General features: G+C 43.4%; 1 protein-coding gene across 1 annotated transcript in view; it reads left to right on the forward strand.

Moving 5' to 3' along the window:
* The first annotated feature begins 7275 nt into the window (after nt 1–7275).
* Nucleotides 7276–24193, forward strand: part of LOC139201893 (unconventional myosin-IXAb-like) — a 129946-nt gene continuing 113028 nt past the window's right edge. Inside the window, exon 1 of the mRNA XM_070831330.1 lies at nt 7276–7372. The gene's annotated coding sequence lies outside the window, so the exon portion shown is untranslated. The remainder of the gene's footprint in view (nt 7373–24193) is intronic.

Below are 24193 nucleotides of genomic sequence, written 5' to 3' on the forward strand. Positions count from 1 at the left end.
CAGAGGGGCGATGCAGTGACGTCATTCAGGTGCGCCTCTTTTTGTTTTGTTTGTTTGTTTTTTCTTTCTTTATCTTTAAAATTAGAATCAGGTTTGATTAAGATTTAAGATTTAATGCCGAGGGTTTCCACTTGCAAGGGAATTCGCCATGGTATGTTGCTGCAACAATAAACATACTTAGTAGGAACATATAAGAATAGAAAATATAGTATAGAAAATATAGTATATAGTATAAATGCAGGAAAAGAAGTATAAAATGGAGAAGTCACATTCAGATTTGCAAAACGTATTATAAGAAAGAATGTGGAGAATTTCACTGTTATTTAAAGAGCTGTACAGTTTTGTATTGGGGTGAGTCTGCAAACCTTCAGGAATTAAGTGTAAATGATGTTTGTGATGTGCAAATAGGGACGGGGGCCTTGGAGTTACATTTAAAAGCTGTTTTGTTGTTGTTTCTAGTCATATTTAAGCTAAAAGTCAGTTCCTGTAGCTGTGGGAGAGCAGCTGTGTGTTTGTGTCATTAATCATTTTCTCCACCAGGGAGCCTCCTTGCATTGAATGTGAGTAAGTCTACTGAGGTTTCTCCAGACGGACAGACAGACAGACAGACAGACAGACAGACAGCACTCTGTGTAGGAATGACTTAGTAAAACTGAGCAGTGGAGAATGAGAAGTCCTCAAAGCTGCAGGACAGAGCTGATTTACGGTCAGGGCAGTAAATCAGTGTCTGTGTGGAGGTGCTGCACTGTGGCTGACCTCTGACCTCTGACCTCCCTGGGCAGGTGGTGCTGGTGGTAGTGTGAGTATGTAAGTGTGCCTGTGTGTGTGTGTGTGTGTGTGTGTGTGTGCTCAGTCTCTATTCTTAGGTCTTCCCCATCGTTCCTACATTTATTTCAATCAAAGCGTTACGACTGCTGTCACAAACGTGGTTTATGAACTGAGTGGTTCAAACTGCTGTTGGGTAAAGGGGAGGATTTATGGTTGGGATTAGAAACGAGTTGCTACTGAAATTCAAGAGGTGTTTCCCAAAGCTTATTCAGCTCGTTTTTATTCGATATCAAACCGAGCGAACATCATAACTCACAGGAGTGTTTATTTTGTCGAAGGTAAAACTGCTCCTCATTTATTCTACAAATTGGTTCCTTTAATCACATGAGAAGAATCAGCCGTGGATTCCAATGGATATGCACTACGGCAGCATTATGGAGCAAACCTCTTTGTTTGTTGTTTGAGGTTTTCCTCTCAGTAATACCGCCATGTTGTTGCCACGGCCGGGCAGCTTACCTTGAGATTATCAAAAATAATCACATCCTCGCATTGTTCTCAGAGGATCGGCGCAGGGAAGTGGAGAGTTGCAGCTGCAGCACCTCAATAAACAGCCCGTAACACTGCGCTGTTTGCCCAGAGATGAGGAGTATACTGTGTTTTGATTTGTTTTGTTGGCTGCTGTGGAGCTCACAGATCCTCCTGGACCTGCCCGAAGACAGAGTTATACCTCCTTCACCATATTTATCTTTTAAAGGCCTCTGACAGTCTTGCTGCAAATTTTAAACACGTGAGCTGAACTTAAAACATCTATTCTATGACATCTCCTTTAGTGAACAGCCACGTTGATTTGACAGCCGTATGATAGATGTGAACTATCCGATCTCTGCTGGACTCTAATGGTTTGGTATCACTGATGTTGTTGGAATCATTGTTTAGCTGCCAGTGGTGGAGGCCGGCTTCACTCGGCTTTTTATAGGCCCCCATAAAACTCAACGTGGTGGCAGAAGCTGCCCGGCATCCAGGTGAAATATAACAGTCTGCGGTGGCCAGCCACCAATCACTAAGTGGAGGATGGCACACACACACACACACACACAGCTACTGCCAAGCTCTCCCTGTCACATGCATGCCTAATATCTGATGCTTGCTCATGTGGGGAATCTTGAATCCTTAATTTTGAATTCCTGAATCATTGGTTGTCTCTCTTAATTAAAGTGTTTGTCTAGACCTGCTCTGTATGGATAACACTGTCAATAGATAACACTGTTATGAATTGGCACTATATATATATATATATATATATATATATATATATATATATATAGATATATATATATATAAGATTGATTGATGATGATTAAGTGATTCAGCTGCCAAACTTAAACACAGTAAAATAATGAGTGCAACAGAAACACCATCTTCACTTCCTCACCCCCACCATCTATGGAAGGCCAAATCACCCCAACAAATAAATGCAGTAGGTATTTCTGTGCCTTCACATATGTATGAGACAGTGGTGAGGAGGCACAGAGCCATTTGGGGGGAAAGTCGATCAATTTCTTCATTGTCATTTTTATGTGCAGCACAAAAACGAAATAGCATTTTGCCCCAGACCATCTCCAACATTTAGTGCAACACATATAAAGTACATTCAGTGCAATGGAGGAATGAATATGGGCTGGAAACATCATTAAAAGGCATTAGATGAAAGTCACGGTGTGGTTCAGCAGTCTGATCGCTGTGAGGACAGAAGCTGTTTTTATCGACGGCAGGACAGAAAACAGGCAGAGAGAAGGATGGGAGGGATCGGTGGTGATGCTGCCTCCTCTGCTGATGGATGTAGGCGTCCATCAGAGCTAGAAGAGAGGCAGCAGTGATCCTCTCCGCTGTCCTCACCAAGTGTTATAGTATGTTAGTTTGCTTTCAGTGGTGGAGTGGGGAGATCCACTGTCTTCAGTCTCTGGAGGAGGTGGAGACATTGTCGTGTGTTCTTGATTTTGTCTCTCTACCACAGATCCACTGATGATGAGTGGTGGTGGGTAGTGACCGAACTCCTAAAATCCACAATCATCTCCTCAGGTTTAAACTAAGGAAACTAAAGCAGACATTTTAGATTTTAACACTAACACTATTCATTGTTTGAACGTAATTATCACATAATACAAAATATGGTAAAAAGTTATCAGAAAAGTCAAAGTAAGTCAAAACAGCACAGAGTGATGTTGGTTGATTAATGTGGAAAAAGCTATGAAAAGAAATTTAGCTTTAACTTTTCTTTTAAACTGCTCCTTTAATCACTAAATTAAAATAACTTTTCCACAACATTTTCCCACTATCACCCATCAGCTGATATAATTAATTACGGCTACATTTATTTCACTCTTGAGTCTATCTCTATATTTCGCACTCTCATTTTATTTTTACAGTATCTGTTTGCCTGTGTGTGTTATTTCCCACATCAGGTAAGACCAGTGAATCTACCTTTTTTTTTTAAAAGGTGATTCTATTTTTGTTCGTGGGTTCATGAGTCACTAAGCCTGCCCATCATGAGACCTAATTAGGAAACTGTGACATGAAGCAGAATGAGCTGGGAATGTTGAAATGGTGGGATGTCCGAGGGATCATTACTGGGAACTGAAGCGGGTTTCAGACAGTGTGTCATCTCAGGTGAGCGTCATATATTATGGCATTGGTATAGAGGTGTTTTTTATGTCAAAGTTTTAAGGTCTAGTGGTTGTTGGATTGACTACCTGCTTAGTCACACAGAACTAATCACATAACTGGCTCGGACCTGCTTGTGAAGATCGAGGGGCAAAGATTCTGATATGAAAAGTAGATTTAAAAAATAAAATGGCCAGTCATGGGACTAATAAAGGAATATCTTATCTTATCTCATCTTATCTTATCTTATCTTATCTTAGCTTATATTTTCTGCTGTTTTAAATCTGAACAGCTGCCTAGAAACTCAAACTCAGATAACTGACCGGGTTACTTACTTACTTACCTGGAAATGACTCACTGCTAAGCAAATCATTACTGTTGTATTGCCCAGCATGAAAAACTTTAAATAAACTGACTCTACAAATACTGCAATACACCTGAAAACTTGTTTTTAACTGTAGACGGCCATCAAAGCTGCTGAAAGTCCAGGTTTGACCTGATTTTCTACGATGACAGTGGACATTGTGGGGAAAGAAAATCATTTATTTGTTTAATATTGAACATTTTGGGTCCAAACAATGAGGCAAAACAGAGAAAATATTACAAGACCACTGTGACATTTTGGAAAATATGTTTATTTGTGTTCCTGCAGAAAGTTAGATGAGAATTTCCACTCACACGTCTGTCCATTAAATATGAACCCATGGTCACCAGTTAGCTTAGCTTAGCATAAATCTGCTTTAGTTATTCAGCCTCTCTAGGCCGAAACACCAAGTCCTCCTGATGACCACCATTAGTTTTCACCCTCATATGTGTCCATTAGATGTAGAGATATAGCCAGAGCTGCTCAGCATGGCTCAGCATACAAGATGGAAACTTGAAAAACAATTTTAAGGAGATTTATTACACGGCTTTGTTGAATACTTGATTCTCTCCTGTTATCTCTGTATAAGAGACCATCGCTAACTGCTAACTGCTAACTGCTAACAGCTAACAGCTATCCAGTTCTAATAGCGAGAGCAATACAATTATTTTTGAATAAAAAAAAAACTTTTCTGAAACCTAATCTGAGTCAAATGATTGATTTGAAGTACGAAGTATAATAATAATCCTCCTCCTCCTCACGCTAGGGTCCTGTATCAGCCTGACAGAGTTGGGTTTCACAATAATGACTCTCACTGTAGATGATCCGTTACATAAAGAGTTCATTAGTGAGTTTAAGAGGATTTTATTACCTTTGGAAACAAGCTACAAACGGTAGCTTCATGTTTACTGCACAACTGAGTGATATCAATCTTCTTATCTGTCAAAGTATTCCTTGAACTTGGCTTTATCTTGATTCTACATTAGGTGAACTTATGCACATTTTGTACTCGTGGATTCTTATTGTACAATGAAAAATGTCCAAATGTCACACTGGCTAAAATACCAAGAGGCCCTTTTGTTGCTGCTTTCTCTGTTTTGTTTTGTTTTTTTCATCCCATCTCAGTTTTCTGGCTGACAGAAGAGTCCCGTCTGCCTTGTGGCTACGCTCCCCACCATTTCAAGCTTTCCCTGTCTTTTGTCTCCCATCAGGCCACCGTCTGCCCTCAGCTACTGTCTCTGTTATTTTATGTGAAGCTCCTGTCATATTGGACACTGACGCTGGCCTGAATGTGCTCGCCGAGGGGCCCCTCGACGCGGAGTTGGATTCCAACTTTCAGGGCCAAAGGGAGGATTTCCTTTTCAAAATGTCTGGCTGGTAAGTATGTCACCAGGCTGGAAACCGATCCCGTGAAAAACAGGTGGGATGTTTTCAAACCCGCCACAGGAGTGTGTGCGATCTGTTTCCTCCCCTCACACACTCTTGAAGGTAAAGAGCGTCAATCTCCTGCCAGCAGAGGTATTGTCTGTCAAGGGTAAGCAGCCCTGGAGCAGTTTATCTGCTAAATCTTCCCTAATTAGATTCACCAAAGATCGACTGTGTGTGTTATTTCTATGCTCCTCAAAAAGAGTTGAATTTCACTCGACGCCCCCACGGTCATAACGAAAATGAAATGACACTGACCTTTCAACGGACAAATCCATTTTGACAAGGATGAGTGTCGTGTGAGGGGACTCTTGACTCACAGGGGGCCTGTTGTCAACACGTCTGAAAGAGGAAAGAACCTGTTACTCATTCTCATAATGAAGTCACAGAAATACTCCATCATTTCCACAGGAGGAGTGATTCAGTGGCAAACACTCACTTGTTTTTCACTGCATCTGCACCCCCGCACACATGCACGCTTTCAATCCACCATTTACATTAGTATAAAGATGTTATTGTCTATATATTCTTTAACGCTTATGGTTAAAGAGAACACATGGCTAACAGTCAGTCAGTGTGTGTGCATGCCCCATGCAGGCTGCAAAACATCAATATCACCAATCTGCATTCAAATCTGAGCTCACTGATATATGAGACCATAGGGGCTGCTGCTGCTGTACTGTGAAAAGTACTGCATAGGCTGAGGCTTGCAGGTATTTTGCCAGAAACCAAAAGTAGTGGACAGATTTTGGCCCAATGGTGGAAAGGAAACGTCAGAGGATCACCAAAATCTTCTGGGGAGCATGAATATCGGCAACAAATTTCACTGCAATCTGTCAAACTCGTGGTGGCGCTACAGGAGTCAAGTCACCAAAGGGATCACCACAAGTAACAGGCTTCATCCTCTGGGGAGCATGAATGACTCTACCGGTCCGGTAGTTGGGATTTGTCAGTTGGACCAAAGTGGTCTCTGGGAGTAAAACTACTCTTTGTGTTTAAAACAACATCAGGAGCGTTGCTTTTCTTTCATGAGTGATATTCAACATAATCTCTGAAATCAGCGATACAGTCGGTCATGTTGAGACACAACATCTTCAAGCTACAAACCAAAAGGAAGATATGAATAATAACTGAGTCTACTGTCTAGAAATGTCACATGTCCAAAGTAAATTCTGATGAAGAGCTTTTGTCCAAAGTAACTCAGTAGATGAAGAGATATCTCAGGCTTTGGGCATCAGATATCATGATGAGTAAAGTGAAATATGAGGTAAAAATGTCATTTTTCTTTAGTCTTTATAGCCTTTTGAGCCCCAGTTTTGTCTTGAGCTCTGTTTTTCTTCTGCTATAAATGAAATTAATTTCAGAAGGACAAATCTATAGCCTTAATGTTTGAGATGAAACCTGTAAAAAATGAGAAAAAGATCATTGAATTCACTAATTATCTCAGATTAGAGGATTAGTGTGTGTGTGTGTGTGTGTGTGTGTGTGTGTGTGTGTGTGTGTGTGTGTGTGTGAGTGTTGGGGAGGGGGGGTGTCCACAATTTTGGCCACACCCTACACTCCTGTCAGTCATGTGCTGAGAGTCACTGTCTGTTACCAAATCCTAAAAAAAAAAAATAATAAAAAAAATAAAAACCCAAACAAATCAAAAACTAAATTACCCCCAAACTGAATTCCTCTCACGAAAACAATTACTGTTGTTCCACAGGCGGGTCCTCCCACTATCCCACCCACCCTTAACACCGCTAAATAGCTCCCACCCTACGGCCCCACGTGGACGCGCAGTGCGAGTGCACGCGCGGCACGGCAGGCAGGCAGCGGTCGAGGACGCAGCAGAGAGGAAAAAGGAGCGAGGAGAGAGCGGAGAGGAGCTGTGGGAGGAAGGCGACGTGACGGGCAGGAGTCTGAGCACAGCCCCGCAGGACTACGACGCTCCCGGAGAGGAAGAGGAGAGAAAAGAACGGGATCATATCTGCGGCTGGTTTTGGAGACACGCGCTGCGGGCTGTTACGCACGGCAGCGTTTCCCTGCGGTAAAAAGCAGCCGGAGTTTTTGGACAGGAGGCGCGCGGCTTTGCCTGCTCTTCCTCGTCAGAGAAGAGGGGTTACAGCGGGGGAGGTTACGGAGCGGAGGACCGGAGGCACCGTGGAGGAGGTAAGCCCCCTTTCTCACCCTCTTAATCCCCCCTGGTGGTGTTCAGGACCATCAGCGGAGTGCGGAATGTCAAACCTCCTGTCAGTCAGCTGCAGCCTCCTGCTCTCCATTCAAATGTAATGGCAGGCTGCGTAGCAGTTATGATTATAAAAAGACACGGATCGACACGGTCGAAATGCCCCCCAGCAGGGCTCCGAGGCTCCCAGCCCACCCCTCCTCACCTCACCTCATCCCCCCTCCATCGCCACAGCAGCAGCAGCAGCAGCAGCAGCAGCCTCCGCCGCCGCCTCGGATAAATGTCACGCTGTTTTTCTTACATAATGCGTAAATGTGCGGTTGCAGATGTTGCCTGGTGCGTGCTGGACGCCACATCTGGGCTGCAGCGAGTGTCCGCACAGGCTGACACGGTGCAGCAGCAGCGGTGTGAAGGGATGAGGGACCGTGGAGCAGGCGGTGCTGCTCGGCTCTATTGTCGCAGAGGAGCTGTGGGTGAATCTGCGTCGTGTTTGTGCTGCACAGGCTCTGTGCTCCCTGTCGTGTTTCCCTCTCCGCTGCTGTGACGGACGGTTGTGGCATTTCTCGTCTCAAGGCTGCTGCTGCTACTGCTGCTGCCCCCCCCATGGGGCACGAGGCTGAGGCTTCATCCAGCTGCTGGATGGAGGTTAATGCAGTGGGTGTAAAAGCTACTGTGTGATCTCCTGTTGATCACACACACACACACAAACCAGGGATACAGGGACTGAATCTCGTTTTTAACCCTGTTGTCATGCTATTAATGTGCAACTTTACACTGTCAAGGTTAGAGAAGGGATGAGAAATGACTCTGCTGCATAAAAAACCCTGTGGATATATGAAGACTTGTTAATATCTTTCAGTTTTGGACAAAATGAGCAATTTGAAGATGTCAGTGTGGGCATTTCTGTTTCTGTTTGTCTCCTTATTGACCAAACGGATTAACAGGTAATGACAGTAATTGTCGGTTGTCTTGATTTAGATGAACATGTGAGTTTTACTTATGCAGGAGATAGAAAATGAAGTGGTGTTCTTACTATAACAGAAGACCACCGTGTCCCAGATTGAGTGTTTTAATACAGTGAATGAGGAGAAACGGGAAATAAAGGCACAGAATTAGAGCATCGGAGCATAAATGGTCTGAATGAGTTCAGGTGGATTCACTTTTGTTGGAGTTTGAAGTCATCACTCAGTTTAGAGCTAAAAAAAAACCAAGAAGCTTAGTGGGTTCAGTTGGAGCTGAAATTGGGTTGAATTAAGTCATTTGACGTGTTAAAACAGGCCTGCATGCACTCAGCCAGGCCAAGCCAGGCCAGACCAGGCCAGACCAGACCAGCAGTGCCCCCGAGGTCTCTGTCCACGAGCCCAAGAGCTTCAAGAGGTGACCCACCCTCCTCCTCCTCCTCCTCCTCCTCCTCTGGCTGTGGAGCAACAGCTCGGAGGAGCCGTGGCCCCATGTGACGACTCTCCTCTGGCTCGTGGCCATTTTAATGCAGAGCCACAGGGAAGGAGATAAAGTCGTTACAGGTGCGTTATTTTTGAAATGCCAGGACGGGACCAGTGCTTCTCACCTCCTGCAGGTGATCTGCAGTCGACTCCGTCCGACTCCCCACCACCACCACCACCACCCCCACCCCCACCGCCATCCTGCTGCTGATTCAGTCTGAGCAGAAGTCCCTTTATTGCGTTGTCAACTTTGCTGACATTAACATTTCATTCAGGTTATGATGTAAGTGGCAAAGCCCCCGAGAGCGTGACTGAAAACATTGCTTTGACAGCTCCAGCTGCCCAGCGAAGGCACTCGTGAGCGCAGCGGCTCAGAAATGCCCCCGTTTCTTTAAACGTGTGACAGATGAAGACGTCACGACTGAACAAAAACATCCACAGCTTCTAATCCCCCCCCCTCCTTTTATCTAGAGCTGGTTGGAGACACTGCTGATACTCATAGAGTCAGCATTTTTATTTCTTTAGCATTAACACGGCTGTCTGAGCAGCTCGGGGCCTGTTTTCCATACATGTGAGACAGGTCTGCTGTCAGATGTTCTACCTTTATATCCAGAAAGGGGAGAAACAAGCCTCCCGTCCAAATCCCAGATGAAGGGAGCCGCTCCTCTGAGGTTTAAAGGCTCAGCGTGGTGTGGAAATGATTCACGAATTTAAATGTGCTTCGTATTTAAGAAGTGATACCTATTCCAAGCCAGACTTTACACTGAATTTTCCGACCTTTTGCCGTCCCGGTTGAAATTACAGCACCTTTTTTTAATAATGAACAGGTCAAAATGGGATGGAAGGGAGGCGTCCTGCTCTGTAATATTATGGGGGGGAATAGCGAGGGTTTGCCAAGTTTAACTCTCTTTCTAATGAGAAATGTGTTTTCACTCTCAGATCGATCAGGTAAGGTCTACACACTCGTGGTGACGCACACACAGCTGCCAAATGAGCCTGCCTAAATGTATAGGCCACTTAAAAGATCACTCTCATGGAGGCTGACGATCAGCAGATGGATTTAATAGCAGCTCAGCTTTTTAATTCATCCTGAAATCACATGTCTGCTTTTACGAAACGTTGGTTAGGAGGCGGACTGAGAGGCACCTTTTCAGGCGCTCTCGGTCTGGTTGTTCAGTCTGCACATGAGTTTCACTTAGAGCTTTTAGCAGCCTGAGTTTCAGACATGTTGGATGTGAATGCACCCACAGCTGCGATAGTGAACTCCACAAATACATTGAACTGTTTCCCCCGCTCGTGTTGTGCTGACAAACACGACTGCTGGCTAGATTATGGTTAGAGGAAATGTTTTGTTGAGTGAATGAAGCGTTTGGAGGGGGAAGGTGGGCGTGCAGATCTCAGAGTCCGGGGTTCAACATCCAAACTATGGTCTGTGGTCTGGTTCAGGAAACAAAAAGCACTTTGGTTATGGTTAATGAAAGACTGCGGTTTCAGTTAAATTTTAATACTCATGTTGCGTCTCAAGTCACTGCGGATGTTTTCTGTCAAAGACCAAGACCCCTTTGCTTTCCCCGACTTCAACCAAGTGCTACCAGTGCCTAAACATAACCATGGGAGGTTTAATAATGCTGTCGTCATAACGAGCATCGTATTTTGGCAGACAGACGATGAAACGATGAGCAAATTAAGTAAGTACATTTACAAACATCCTGCCTATATGATGCCATACCTGACCCTTTTTCATTCAAACTGACATCCAATCAGATTTATCATAATCTACAAGCTCTGATGATATTAGATCATGAAGATAAGCTCATCAGCTGACCCGCATCGGTGTTTTGCTCGACCCCCTAAATCGACGGCTTTAAGAAAAATGTTTTTGTTGAAACGAAGCTGGTTTGCCGCTGGATGCCGGCGTCCTCGCCTGAGCAGTCAAATCGCTGCTGCAGCGCTCAAAGCTTCATGTAAGACAATACCATGATGAGGTCAATGCTTCACATACCATGTCAGTGCAGCTGTATGCATCTCTAACCAGGTGTATTTATAGAGCCCTCTGCAATGGTGGAGGAGGTGTGTGTGTGTGTGTGTGTGTGTGTGTGTGTGTGTGTGTGTGTAGCATCTTAAATAGCTTCAGCCTTTGTCCTGACACAGACAACAGGACTTCAGAAGACACTACAGAGAAGTAGTCAGGTTTCACTGGTGTTTGTCAGAGAAAATGAAAGCTTGATGTCTTCCCATAAATCATTTCTGTTATTTTGGGATGAAGCAGATTATTGTGTTTTATTAGCTGTTGAAGGGATTTCTTGATCATAATCGTGGAGAAACTTTACGAATCTCCCTCAAACCTTTTAACACGTTGGACTGCAGATGAGTTTTATTTGTTATCAGTTTTAATGGGGAAAAAAAACCTGTACCTACTTTGTACTCTGTTACATTATTTATCCGTGCTGTTGAACGCTCACTAGGAGTTCTCATAGTCTGCTTGTACTGTAGTTAGGGGTTTCCCAGAATGCATTTCAACAACTCCCAGAATCTGAGCATGATCTGGTTGTGTTGAGCTGTGGGTGTCACGTGTTGCTGGAGTGAGCTGTATTGATTGTGGAGAGAGAGAGAGAGAGAAGAAAAGCCTCACAGCCCTCATTTGAAAAGTTGCGATGCTGCAATGCATTCTGGACAATTGAGGCAGCTATCAGTGATGTAATTTGCATGCCTTCCTGCTCTTTGTCACACATCTTTGCAAAACTGTAAGTCTCCTCTGATTCTGGAGAATCACTGGAGGATCAGAATAATGTGTATTAATCCACAACTGAAAATAGTCCCCAACAAATGCACTATTTACTCCTGTTTGAGTGATGTTTGCTGAAAACCGCGGTGCCCAGCTCTTTTAGGAAGTAATCTAGCCCTTTTTAAAGCGATTGTATATGTTCCTGACCTGTTTTTTAAAAGAACTAAATCTTAGGAAGGAAGCAGTGGGCTTGGTGCCACAGGAATGGCAAGGAAGTCGGACGGTATTGAGAGGCAGACAAACGCATTGTTGGTTTTGCGACAATGAAAAATATGTAGAATAACTCTGCAGTGTCCGTACTGGAAGTAACACGGCATGATGGTTTTTATTCACTCCAACACAAACATCTTGGGTCCAGAAATGCAAACTGTATCATTAGTAGCTTTTGATGTGTCGTTTATGAATGTTGCCACATCTGGTCACATTTTTCCACCTACGCTGGGATTTGCTGTGTCCTTTAATGCTCCTAACAAACACATTAGCACACACACACACACACACACGCACACACTTTAACATCTGAAAGGATCCTGCATACTTTCTGAATATCGTCACAATCGGTTGGATCGCTCAGTGGAACCGTGACCGCTGACACACTTCTGCTGTTTTACGCTGCTGGTCGAGGCCGCCTGATGACCTCTGTGACACTCATGTGACATTAGGCCTGAAAGGGATTTGTCACAGTGTTGATGCACTGATAGACTGACAGAGTCTTTAAGTGTTTAAAGTGAGGCCCGTTATATCGGTAACCTCAGGCAAGATACGTTCACTTCCTTTTTAAAAACCTTCATCCATAGCTGAGGTTAATTCATGAACACATTCTCCTTGTTAGGTTTTTACACATTCTTCAGAGAATACCACTCAGAGAAACTATGTCCAAAACAAAAAAGACAGCCAGCAAGAAATCCTGCCTCTCTCCTGTGCAGCTGTCCGACAATATTAAAGTCACTTTTTCCACAGGCTCCTTCAAAGGATTTGCTGCGGAATAATACAGTACGTGTCACTGCTGCAGATTGTTAGCATGACAGCAGAAGTCCTTTTGATTCCAACATGGCTTGATTCCTAGCAGGGCGCTGCTGTTTGTTTTTCTTTCAGCTGTTCAAAGCCGGGCGCTCTGTGAATTTTTGCATCCTTTATCACTTCTTACATCTCTTTGTATTATTAATTTAACCTCATTCTATGGCTGTCGCTGCTTTAGGCACAAAGCAGCGTGTAAAAAGAGATCTTTTATTGTGCAAATAAACCCGTCTTGCTTCTGTTTCTTAAGCATTTTTTTTTTTCTAACATTGAGTATTGGAGCACTTAATTGTGTTTCCTGCAACAGGCAGCAGCCGGTGAGGGCATGGATCAGTCCCCTGGCACGGCCCGGGGCAAAGAACAGCCAGCAGCATCGCCCCGATCCACTCCGTGCTGCTTGGCTGACCACAGATGGAGAGACGGGAAGAGAGAGTTTGACAGGGAACAGGGGTGACGAAGAGAGGGAGCGTAGTCATTAATACATGTTGAGGGATTCCTTTTTTGAATCAACCGGCTAACTCTCGCCCTCTGTGCAGATTAGGAGGACGCGTCTGGCTTTTGTATGCCTCCACAAGCCTCTGTATATATCTGTGGGATGTTAAAGGTTGCCAAACGTAATTGCTGAGATGTTTTAACTTCTGATGGCGCTGCACAGTTGTGGCTTTCCTCCAAAGTCACTGATGTCAGGGATCGTCTAACTCACATCTATGATCAGCATCTCACTACACAGGCTCACGATCCAGATCCAGCTCATGACTGATATATAATTATAAAGTTCCCACATGTAGGTTGAACCCCCGAAAAACATTCTTTTGTACTAAGATGTTAAAGCTTGCAGAAGAGTCACTGTGTCCGTCTGCTGTTTGGTGCTGAGCAGGTAGTGCACAGCGGGTTGGGAGGAGCTGCAAGTCAGGTGATGGTGTTCTGTGGGTTCATTTCTTGTGCAGCCTCTTTAATATAGACATTTGACCTATTGCTGATATAAAATCATTGTTTTTTTATGTGAGTAAATCCGTAAAAAGATGTCTTACAAAGAAAGAAACAGGAGCAGTCACACGAGTAGGCTGCTAAAAGAAGAAATACAACAGCTTAGCCAAATGATCTAAACCATGTCATGCCAAAAGTGAGTTGGACCAGGAAGTCGGTCTGAACTTTGATGTCTGACAATAGAAAGTTTGGATCATAACTGCAGCATTCAGCTTTGTTTTCTGCTCTGAGTAACCGAAGATAACTGGTGCGATCGCACGACACATAACGCAAAAGCCTTTGTTTCTGTAATGTCTGTTCCGTTTCCAGAACTCAGCAATTGAGCAATTTCCTTTTTAAGTTTTTCTATTTTATCTCCCTCTCCCTGTCGACTTCTGGGTGGTTTAGTGCTTAGAGAGCCCATCCACATGATCCACATGACCCCAGTCAGAGCATTAAGCCAGCAGTCATCTGCCCTGCTGAAGTTGTCTTTGATCAGTTCTCTGAATCCCTAAAAGCCTCGAGGTCACTGTGTTAAAGCTGACCCTGGCCTCAGAGGGCCACAGACTGGGCCAAACAAAGGGACTTGTCCTGCAGCAATCAATAAAATATCCCATTAATCGTTTTGTTTACCAACTCGGAGAGCTTCTTCTTTATTCTGTTTAGAGAGTCGTGCAGCTGAGCGCAGCCAAACCCAGACTGTCGCAGCTGGACGTCGGTTTAAGGAACCCACAGAAAACAATGGCAGGAGGCTCAGCAGAGGATGTGATGCACGAACGTACTGAAAAATCTCAAAATCATATTTGTTCCAAGAGGAGATGCTCCAATCAGCCGGCTGACACGAGCCCAAGAGCTGGCTCGTGGCTTGAGCTTCCGCTTAAAGCGCCCCAGTGGATTCAGGTGGTCAGTATTAGCTCCCCGTCGGTGTTGTAGCTCTGCTGCTGCCGCTGACGCTGGCATTGTTTGTCTCACTGTGTTGCCTGCAGATTGATGGAGCCGCCGCTCAGATTGACAGATCTAGCTCAGCCAGCCGCTCTCTCCTGAAGCCAGCCAGCCTCAAAAAAACACCCGGGAGGGTGAATCAGTAGTAAGAAAAACTCTCACCCCTCTGCAATTAGCACCATGTCATTTTGGGGTTCGCAGGCAGCCGATAATGTCACATCTCACTTGTCTCTGTGGTGCAGCTCCTAAACATTGTTGACAGGGTGCCTGCAGAATCAGGAGGCTGAGTTATTCTGTGCTCGTGTCACTTTCCCCTGAAAGCTGAATTACTGTCTTTAATAAGTGCTTGTCTCATATTTGTGCCGTCTGTGCTGTCAGTTAGTTTTGCGAGCAGCGTCTGGTTTCAGTCACCGTGGACCGGCTGCGGGTTGGGAGTCGTAGCCAAATGACGCCCTGCTGAAGAGTGCTGGCAGCAGACACACACACACACACACACACACACACACGCGAGAGGAATTTGAATACATGCACAATACGACAGGCAGGCAAGACAAGCGTGTGACCTACTGTCTGCCACTGCTTTGTTGCAACGTGCTGCTGGCAGTGTGAGTGTGTGTGAGTGAGTGAGTATGTGTGTGAGACAGTAGTGGCCAGAGCCAGAACAAAGCAGTCTGCGACCAGAGGACTTGGGTGTGGCAACTCAGTTTGATGAAACCAAATGAAGTCTGGTCTCTCAACACTTCTGCTCCATCTGCTCGTTTGTAGGTGTAGCTGCGAGTCGAACCTCAGGACTCTTCCAGCGCTGACAGAAATGCGTCTGTGGCATCGAGCATCAAAAGCTGCCAGAGTAGCAAAGCGTTGAATGTTTTCTCAGCTCCTGTCTGCACATTCTTTGATCGGATATTTCCTGATTTTAAATCTGGCAATTTTATACATAACGATTCATTTATTAGTAATTCGTTTTCCTGGCAAAACTGGGGAAACATTCCCCAGTTTAAACCTCCATGCTGTGAGGATTTGTGGCTTTTCTCTGTTTCATATCACAGTAAACTGAATATCTTTGGATTTTGTGAGTATTGGTTTGACGAAATGAGACATTTGAAGACATCATCTTGGGTTTTAGCATATTTTAATTGCATTTTTAACATTTTTTGAAAGTTATTATGCTGTTGATTCTGCAGAACAATCAATAATGAACATTATGAACCTGAACCCAGCTGCTGCCTTCATTTCAGTTCTTTTCTGGCTGATAAATAAACAGTTGAGAGTGCGGTATCAAAGTAATACTTTGGTATTTGTACCAAAACTTGAGTGTCACATTGACACCTGTGCACTCTGTCCATCTTCCTTTTTCTTTTGTTCACATTTTATTACGTAGCTGTCCTTCTTTCCATGTGTCCCTCTTCGTGTCTCTGTTTTTTTCGGGCCCTAAAAGCTTAGTCATTCTGCCAAGGTTGTCTGAAAGTGGCTCCGTCCTGCAGTCTGTCCTACTTCGGTGCGTAACTCTAAACTGGGACGCCACAATACGAATATAGCAGGTACGACCCGGCGGTTCACTGGCTCAAAGTGACTGCAGGCTCGGACTTTGCAGACACCTTCACTTCTGTCTCATCGTCTTATTAATGTTGTTTGTGTCTCTCCTGTAACAAAAGATGATATTAATTGTGGTTTAGAGGTTTTGTCCTTCAAGCGAGACGCTGAACTCTTGCAGCTAATTTGCCTAAAATGTAAACAATCCACTATTATCTCATCCTGGTTGAATGTGTAGGAAGTGAGATGTTTTCTCCCTCAGGAGCCATGAACATGTGATTATGGTGTTTAACATGGAGTCATATGGCACATCAAACAGTTGGCATCTTTCTTTCTTCTTCAGGATCCTCATTAGCTGATGATGTCTGTCTTGTTGGGCTCCGTAAACAACAAAGACCCTCAGAGGCCACGTTTTCATCCCGTTATCTTCGTCTTCCTTCCTGTTTTAGTTATCAAATTAAATGTTAATAAAGCCTCTCTAATATGAGGATTTGCTGCTTTATCTCTTCTAGTTTTGGACTGTTTAAGATTTAATGTTTGGCTTTGAGTAATTCTGATTCAATTATTAATCATTTTACTGAGTAAATAACAAACAATTAACGATAAAAAAAGAAGTATGATTTTAAATAAAGCAGCCCTAAAGCTTCTCAGCAACAGCCAACATTTCCCCTTGTACTCACTTCGGATCCTCATTCGCTGATTTTCTGTTTTGCTGGATTCTATAAATATTCGGCATAACAAAAACAGAAGCCAAGTTTTCATCGCTTGGCTCCTCCTTTCTGTTTTCATTGTCTTTATTTGTTAATAAAGACATTTAGATGATTAGTCGAGCAACAGAAAATGAATTTCCAACAATTTGATAAGTGGATTATCATTCAAGACGTTTGCAGCCTATATGATTAGAAATTGAAATTGTACTTTTTCTGGACTAAATTAATCAAGTATTTTGGGTAATAATAAGACATTATCATTATTTGTAACCCTAAAGCAGCTTAGCAACATCCAGCATTGTTCTTTAAACTCTATTAGGACCCTCATTAGCTGATTTCTGTCTTGTTGAAGCTCCGTAAACACTCGACACAACAAGAAAGACCAACAGCAGCTGTGCTTTCAATGTCGTGTGTGTTTGTTATTCTTGTGTTCCTCATCATCATACGTATGTTAATGAAGGGCTCAGTAGGTACCGTCAGCCCTCACACACACACGTTTCCTGCAGGGGTTCAAAGCGTGGTCCTTCATCCTCCTTTCTATGACTACAGATCATTCATTCATTCATCGCCTACATTGCTTACATACCTCTTCAACCTTCCCGAACATGCCGTCGTTGCTAGGAGCCAGACTCGCTCACTCGCTCTCCAATAAGCAGCTAGTTGGTAACAATAAGGGTCACTGCAGATGAGCTGTGTTTGCTGTATTTTTAACTCCGAAGCAGCATCAGGTAAGACCGATTCTTCTTTATATTCCTGTTAAATCAGATTCCTTGTGAAATTTTAGATCTGCTCAGGTGTTGCTGCTTTACAGGTTTTCCATCTTCAGTTATGTCCGTGTGTTTTTGTTTTTCTTTTTTTTTATTTATCTGTGAAATACGTCTGGCTCTGTCAAAAACAAATAGACAGATTAATCCATTGATAGGTGCAATATTAGTGGAGAGAATCTTATAGTGTGGCTTCAGTAGGTTGCTTTAAAATACTGTGGGCTTGTTTTTCCTCACTTCCTCACTGTTTTCATGAGAAATGACTCATTTTAAATGGAAAAATGACTAATTGAATTGTTTTCATCTTCTCAAATGTGAATATTTGCTTTTTCTGAAAGTGAATTTAACATTTTCTTGTTGTACAAAACAAGACTATAAAAAAATGTCTCAAAGCCATTGTTGAGAATCAAATAATTGGCAAATTAATCAATAGTGGGAATAATTGTTAGTAAAATCTCTAATAGAATCAAAAGGCCACTTGTATGTAGCAGAATATGATGAAAAGAGAAACTAAGCAACAAAGGAGAATAAGAGCTAACAGCAAATGCAACGTTGGACAGTACAAGCTGATAACAAACAGCACTGATGGTGACGTACAGATGATGAATGAGGAGCCACAGTCAGTCATTTTTTGGTGGAACGAATCCATCAGGGTGTCGCCGTCATCTCTCCAGCTGTTTAGAAATGAAAAGCTCCGTCTTTCCTCTGAGGCAGCAGAAGCTCTTTGGAATAATAAGGCGAGCGAAGCAGCAGCAGCAGCAGCAGCAGCAGCAGCAGCAGCACTACAGTCTCATCTGGAACAATGATGGAAGCCGCTCATGTAAAACGAGCCCCGCTCGGAGGACGCTCATTGGCTGGTGACGAAGGAAGGGAGGCTGGGGGTTGGCTCACGGCTGGCGAGCAGCCGCAATGTGGTTGGCTGTTGTCACGGTGCTGAAGTCTCACCAGAGAGAGTGTGTGTGTGTGTGAGTGTGTGTGTGTGTAAATGGGGGGGGGTGAAGGTATATTGGTGACAGTGAAAAGACAGTTTGTGTGTGTGTGTGTGTTGCTGTAGTTGTTTTTTGTGTGTTAAAGCTCAGGTCAAGGTGAGCACAGTGTGGTTCAAATTAGTCCGAGCTGGTGTGAAAGTGGCCTGCTGTGGCTACATCGGCGTGAATGAAGGGTCATGATACACACACACACACACAGTTTACAATAATGTTCAATGTAATGTTCAGTTTTTTGCAACACTAAATCAGAAAGGTGTTTAAAAAAGTCTCCTAGTTTGTGGTTCTTTGTGTTGCTGCTGTACTCTCATGTCATTTTACCCCAACACACAGTTAATATAGGGAGCAAAAACTAGCAGGAAAACCTAAAGGTGAGGATATTTAACTCTTACGAGAGGAAATAATAACAAAATGTTAGTCAGATAAATGAAAAGTTAAATCCATAAGCGGTAAAACTCAGCAATGATCACTGATCTGTTGGAGTTTATGACCCCACTAATGCTGCTGTTCGGCCTTATTTATATAAGCAGTGCACTTTATTCAGTTTTGTCTTATTTATTTTACAGTAAGTCTCTTATTGAGATCAAACCTCACAGCTTTGACAGGTGACCTCTCTGACACAGTCTCAACAAAAATCTTACTACAAAGATCAGCATCCACTGATGATGATCAATTAATCAGCCAGTTATTTTCTTGAATAACTGATTATTTAATGAGTCTTAAAAATGTCAAAGTTGTGAAAAATGCAGCCGTTTCCCTCAAATTTCTTTTTTTTTTTGTTCAACCTATCGTCCTCAAAATATTCAGTGCACAGTGTTATAATAGAAAACAGAGAAAAGACGCTGGTGAGTCTCATCAATAAATGGCAGTTTATTTTCTGTTGATGGACTATTGATCATTGAACACTGCAGGCTCCTTGTATTGGATTGTACAGTGAACCGCGTTATATCGTTCAGGTGTGTCTTTGACCTTTTTCCTTTAGTTCAATGAGCCACTCCATCAATTAATACTGCTGGTGTGTGTGTGTGTGTGTGTGTGTACTTGTACTAAACACAATCTCATTAGTGCATGTGTAAGCTTGTGAAAGTGAGTGGCAGCCTCCATTGTGGCCTCTTAAGCTCACGTTGACCCTCGGCAGTCTCTGGAAATGGATTTGTGTGTGTGTGTGTGTTTAAACAAAACGTTGAGTTGATTCTTCTTCTTCTTCCTTTGGAAAAAAACGTCGAGCGTCATCTCTACACCACACGTGTCATTTCCTGTGTGCAGATGAGGTTCCTCACCTTTTGGTATTTTGATTAAAAAACGAGGTCATACAAGCAAAACCACACGTGACGTCACTGATGACTGACTCATGATGACTGACATGATGTGTTGGTTCAAATTAAGGCGGCATTTTTCATTTTTATTGGCATCTTTGTTGTTCTTTAGCGCATCTAGTAGATAATACACATAATAAGAGCAGACATTTTATTTTTATGAAAATCTATTGGATGCTTCCTTCAGATTCCTGTTTTCGTTGCACTTGTCGGATGGAAATTTAAATCTCCCTCCGCCTCGGTCCGTCCCCGCCTGACTGACAGTTGATTAGGTGGTCGAGACGGAGGAGGGAGGCCGAGCAGCTGCTGCCAGAGAGAAAACAATCAGCGAGTCGCACACTGGCCTCTAAGTGGATTTGGTGGCTGGGAGGATGAAGGGAGGCAGGGGGAGGGGAGACGGCGCCTGTGTTTCATGTCTAGATCGCCTTGTGGACTGTGTGTGTGATTAGATGTGCCTTTTGTTTTCAAGATGTGTGTGTGTGTGTGTGTGTGTGTGTGTGTGTGTGTGTGTGTGTGTTGCCAGTTCTGTGCAGTGATTTTTGTCTTGCCAGCAATGTGTTGGACATGTGTCGGAGTTTGTGTGAGCGTAGGATGAAATTTTAATGATCCATGTGGGGAAACTGGGTCGTTCCACCAACAAATTAATAAGATACAGTTTTTATAAAAAAATGGAGCATTTTAAACAGAAACATTGAACTTATGGCAGGATTGTTGCATTAGACTGAATTAGTTTTATCGAGATGTACCAAATACAGTGTGTGTTTGCTAGAATGTGTTGATAAGTGATGGATAAAGCTCATTCAAATGTCAGAATGAGCCTAGAAGTAAGGGTTAACAGTGAGTGATCACTGACTGCTGCTTCAAATTATTGAGCAAATTGATCAAATCCATCTGTTTCACTGGAAAATATATCACATCAGTGACGTCAGAGACTTAAGGTGAAGATGTGTAGATGCTTCTCAAAGCACCGATGCTGCGTTATCATTATCAATACAGGACAGAAAAACTGTCCAGATCATTCTGCATCCTGAGCAGATCAACGACGCAGAAGATGGATAGAAACATCTTTAGTTTTCCAAATGTTTCCTTCTTGGAGCTACAAAATAAAGCAGACAGCAGTGAAATAGAAGCTGGACCCGACGGCTGCCGGTGTTGCTCGCACACGTCTGTTGCTGATGTGACGTTTCATCACATTTTCATCTCCGGTTGTTGCTGCCGCTCCTCGTGACGAACGCTGTTGCTGTAGTTATCTTTGTTTTGAAGTGTGCGAGCTAGACACGGTGAGAGTCTGTGGTCGTTCTCTAAAGGAAGTGGAGAGAGAGAGAGAGAGAGAGAGAGAGAGAGAGAGCTCTCTGTCACTCACCTCTCATTCAGTAGTGTAAATAAATCCTCATGCCAACAGATTACCGGCTTTATCTCCTAATTCAGTGTAGTTGAAACAGTAAAGTGATGTTGGAGTGGAACGTTTTAATGCGCTTTTCTTGCATCTCTCATCACCTTTCACTGACGCTAAATGTCATCTTTCTGCGTCTTGTCTTCTGCTGTCTGTACCCGGCTTCATGCCACATGAGCAGAGCGTGCCAGTTGAGTGAGAGGGCAGACTTCCTCTCTATTACCCGATCCCATCCGTACTTGATTTATTGATGAGAATGTTCTCGTCTTTTTTTTCTTCTTGCCGGAGCTGATTCACATACGTGTCTGTTGTATTATTCATCTGTGCGTGGTCATGTGTGTGAAAATACCCAGAATAGAGCTGTGTGTGTGTGTGTGTGTATGATCTCATGGTTGCATGATGATGATGATGAAGGTGTGTGTGTGTGTGTGTGTGTCTGTCCCACCCTGTTTTTTGAAACATGCCCTGAGGCTCATCCTCGTGGGAGATGTGTTTGGCCTAATGGCTGCATTCTTGGGACTAAATGGAGTGTACCAAATCCACATCATTGATATCCCCACACACACACACACACACACACACACACACACTCGTCCAGAGCTCGTGTCTTCCCTCAGGGCGCTGTGCGTAGGAAGCAGACTGGTGGCCAGCGCTACAGACCGACCCCGACGTCTCTACGCAGCTCTGCTCTTTAAGATGTCACCATGAATGTGATGCATCCAAATGTTAACGTCCCAATCAGAGATGGCTGCTGGCGATGAGGCCGTATTACTGCATTAAAAGTGCGTCTGTCGGAGTGTGAGCAGCGTATTTGGCACAGCTGTGGAATTTGACACCACTTTTTTTTTTGTCCCTTTCCCTTCTCTGCCTCTTCTCTTAGCTGCTGATGTTTTTTTTTTTTCTCTTCTGTTTTTCAAGCTGACAGAGAACAGACGTCTTGGTCTGCAGGCGACATGAGGGTTTTAAAAACATCCTTTGAGTTGGTTGGAGGGGTCAGCGTCGCTCTGGAATCTAAGTAGAGAGCTTATGTAGCTGTGAGTTTGTCACACAGTCTCTGTTTCTGTGATATAATCCCAGAGGATTCAGTTCCTCTGTTTGATGGTCATATCTAATCTGTACAGGATTGGACTGGGAGGGCAGGGAGGTTGACTGAGCCAGGGCTGTTGCCATGGCAACATCAGGACCAGGGATAATCATTGGACCAGGCGTCAGGTTGCAGGAAAAGGGGATGTTTTTCAAGGGTTTCTGCAGCATAATGTATTCAACTGTTTCGCCGCTGTAAGAACTGATTAATGGCACTGGGTATTGCTCAATACAAAATTCAATCCGCATTCTTTTTGGATGTTTTTTGTACTTAAATTAAATCTTTTTTTTTAATTTAGCTAAAGCCAAACTTTTAAAATATTGAAGCGATAGTTTGACATTTTGAGAAATAAGCTTATTTGCTCTCTCGCTGTGAGGTAGAGGAGAATATTGATACCAGTCTCATGTCTGTACAGCAAATATGAAGCTGCAGCGCACAGCTGGGAAGCTTAGTTTAGTATAAAGACTGGAAACGGAGAGGAAACGGCCAGTCTGGCTCCGTCCAAAGGTAACAGAATCTGCCATTGCTTACAAAACAACACTTCACATCTTGTTTGTTTAATCGGCACTGAAGAAAAGGTAAAAAAAACATTTTAACCGAGGTTACATGCCGGACTCCTTCTTTCCTAGACCCCACATAAAACCATTCTTATTTACTTTTCTTATATTCTTATTTAACAGAAATATATGAGAGGGGTATTGGTCTCTTCATCCAGCTGAAAGCAAGAAAGCAAACAGGGGAATTTCCCCAAATGTCAAAGTCAAAATAACCATCAAACATAAAACATTAAAGACGCAGCAGAAGAACTTTACTTATTCTTGGATGAGACAATCTACGATTTTAAATTAGAATTTTGCAAAGTGTGAATATGAGCGAGCATTTGGTGTCAGATTTTGTTCTCAATATTTAATCTTTTTTGTTTAATTTGAGAATATTGTGTATTTAACTGCCTCAAACTCATGCAACCCTGTACATGAATCTTTGGTCTGAAGGACTCCATAGTGTGAGAATACATTTTTGTGCACAGCGTTGTTTTAACTCTAACCAGTTCTGCTGATCTTGTTGAGGTGAGGCCTTGATTTATGTCCCTACTTGGAGTCATCTTTGCCAAAGAGCCCTTTGTGTACCCCTCTTAGCCTCCGGGGTCAGAACTGAACACCAGCTCTGCAGCCGTCTCCCTTTTAGGACCATTTTTCAAAGATACGACGCAGCGGAGCGCTCAGTGCCAGAGGTCTTCACATAATAATATAATCACATGGCCACAAAGAGAAGATGGGGAATCGCTATCAGCTCCACTCTGAGCTCCATTCCTGCCGCCCTGAAACTGTAGCTGCTCAGGACATAAAGGTTATAGAATTAAGTCCAAGTATCAGGAATGGCTCGTTTTTCACACACAGACTCACTTGTACACCAGCTTGGATGTTTTGGGACCACAGCACCGCATGTGCAGTCTGAATAAAATGGAACAAAAGCAAATAATAAGGGACATTTTCAGAAAATCATTGCTGTAAAGTGAACAGTTTTTTTGCTGAGTGGTGTCTTGTCACACTTCAATTTAATAATTATAAGATGTGGTACTGGAAACTAGAGCTGAAAAAACAGTAAATACACAAATAAATGGTCTGCAGCCTTTCAGATAATTGGTTGATTAGTTCAGTCGTTCTTTGTGCAGACCTGTTTTTATTGATGAGGAGCTCTGCTAAGGGAAACTCCTCTAACTCGGCGATAAACATCTTACATTTCCTAATGCGGTTTCACGGTAAAAGCCTCCTGCTGGTTTGCCATTGGAAAGTTGTTTAAGGTGAAGCAGGAGCAGCAGAAAATGTTAGCTGGGAAACAAAGACAAAGTGGGGCAGTGGGAGAGCGTTCT

The sequence above is a fragment of the Pempheris klunzingeri genome, chromosome 5, assembly GCF_042242105.1.
Source record: "Pempheris klunzingeri isolate RE-2024b chromosome 5, fPemKlu1.hap1, whole genome shotgun sequence".
Taxonomy (NCBI): Eukaryota; Metazoa; Chordata; class Actinopteri; order Acropomatiformes; family Pempheridae; genus Pempheris; species Pempheris klunzingeri.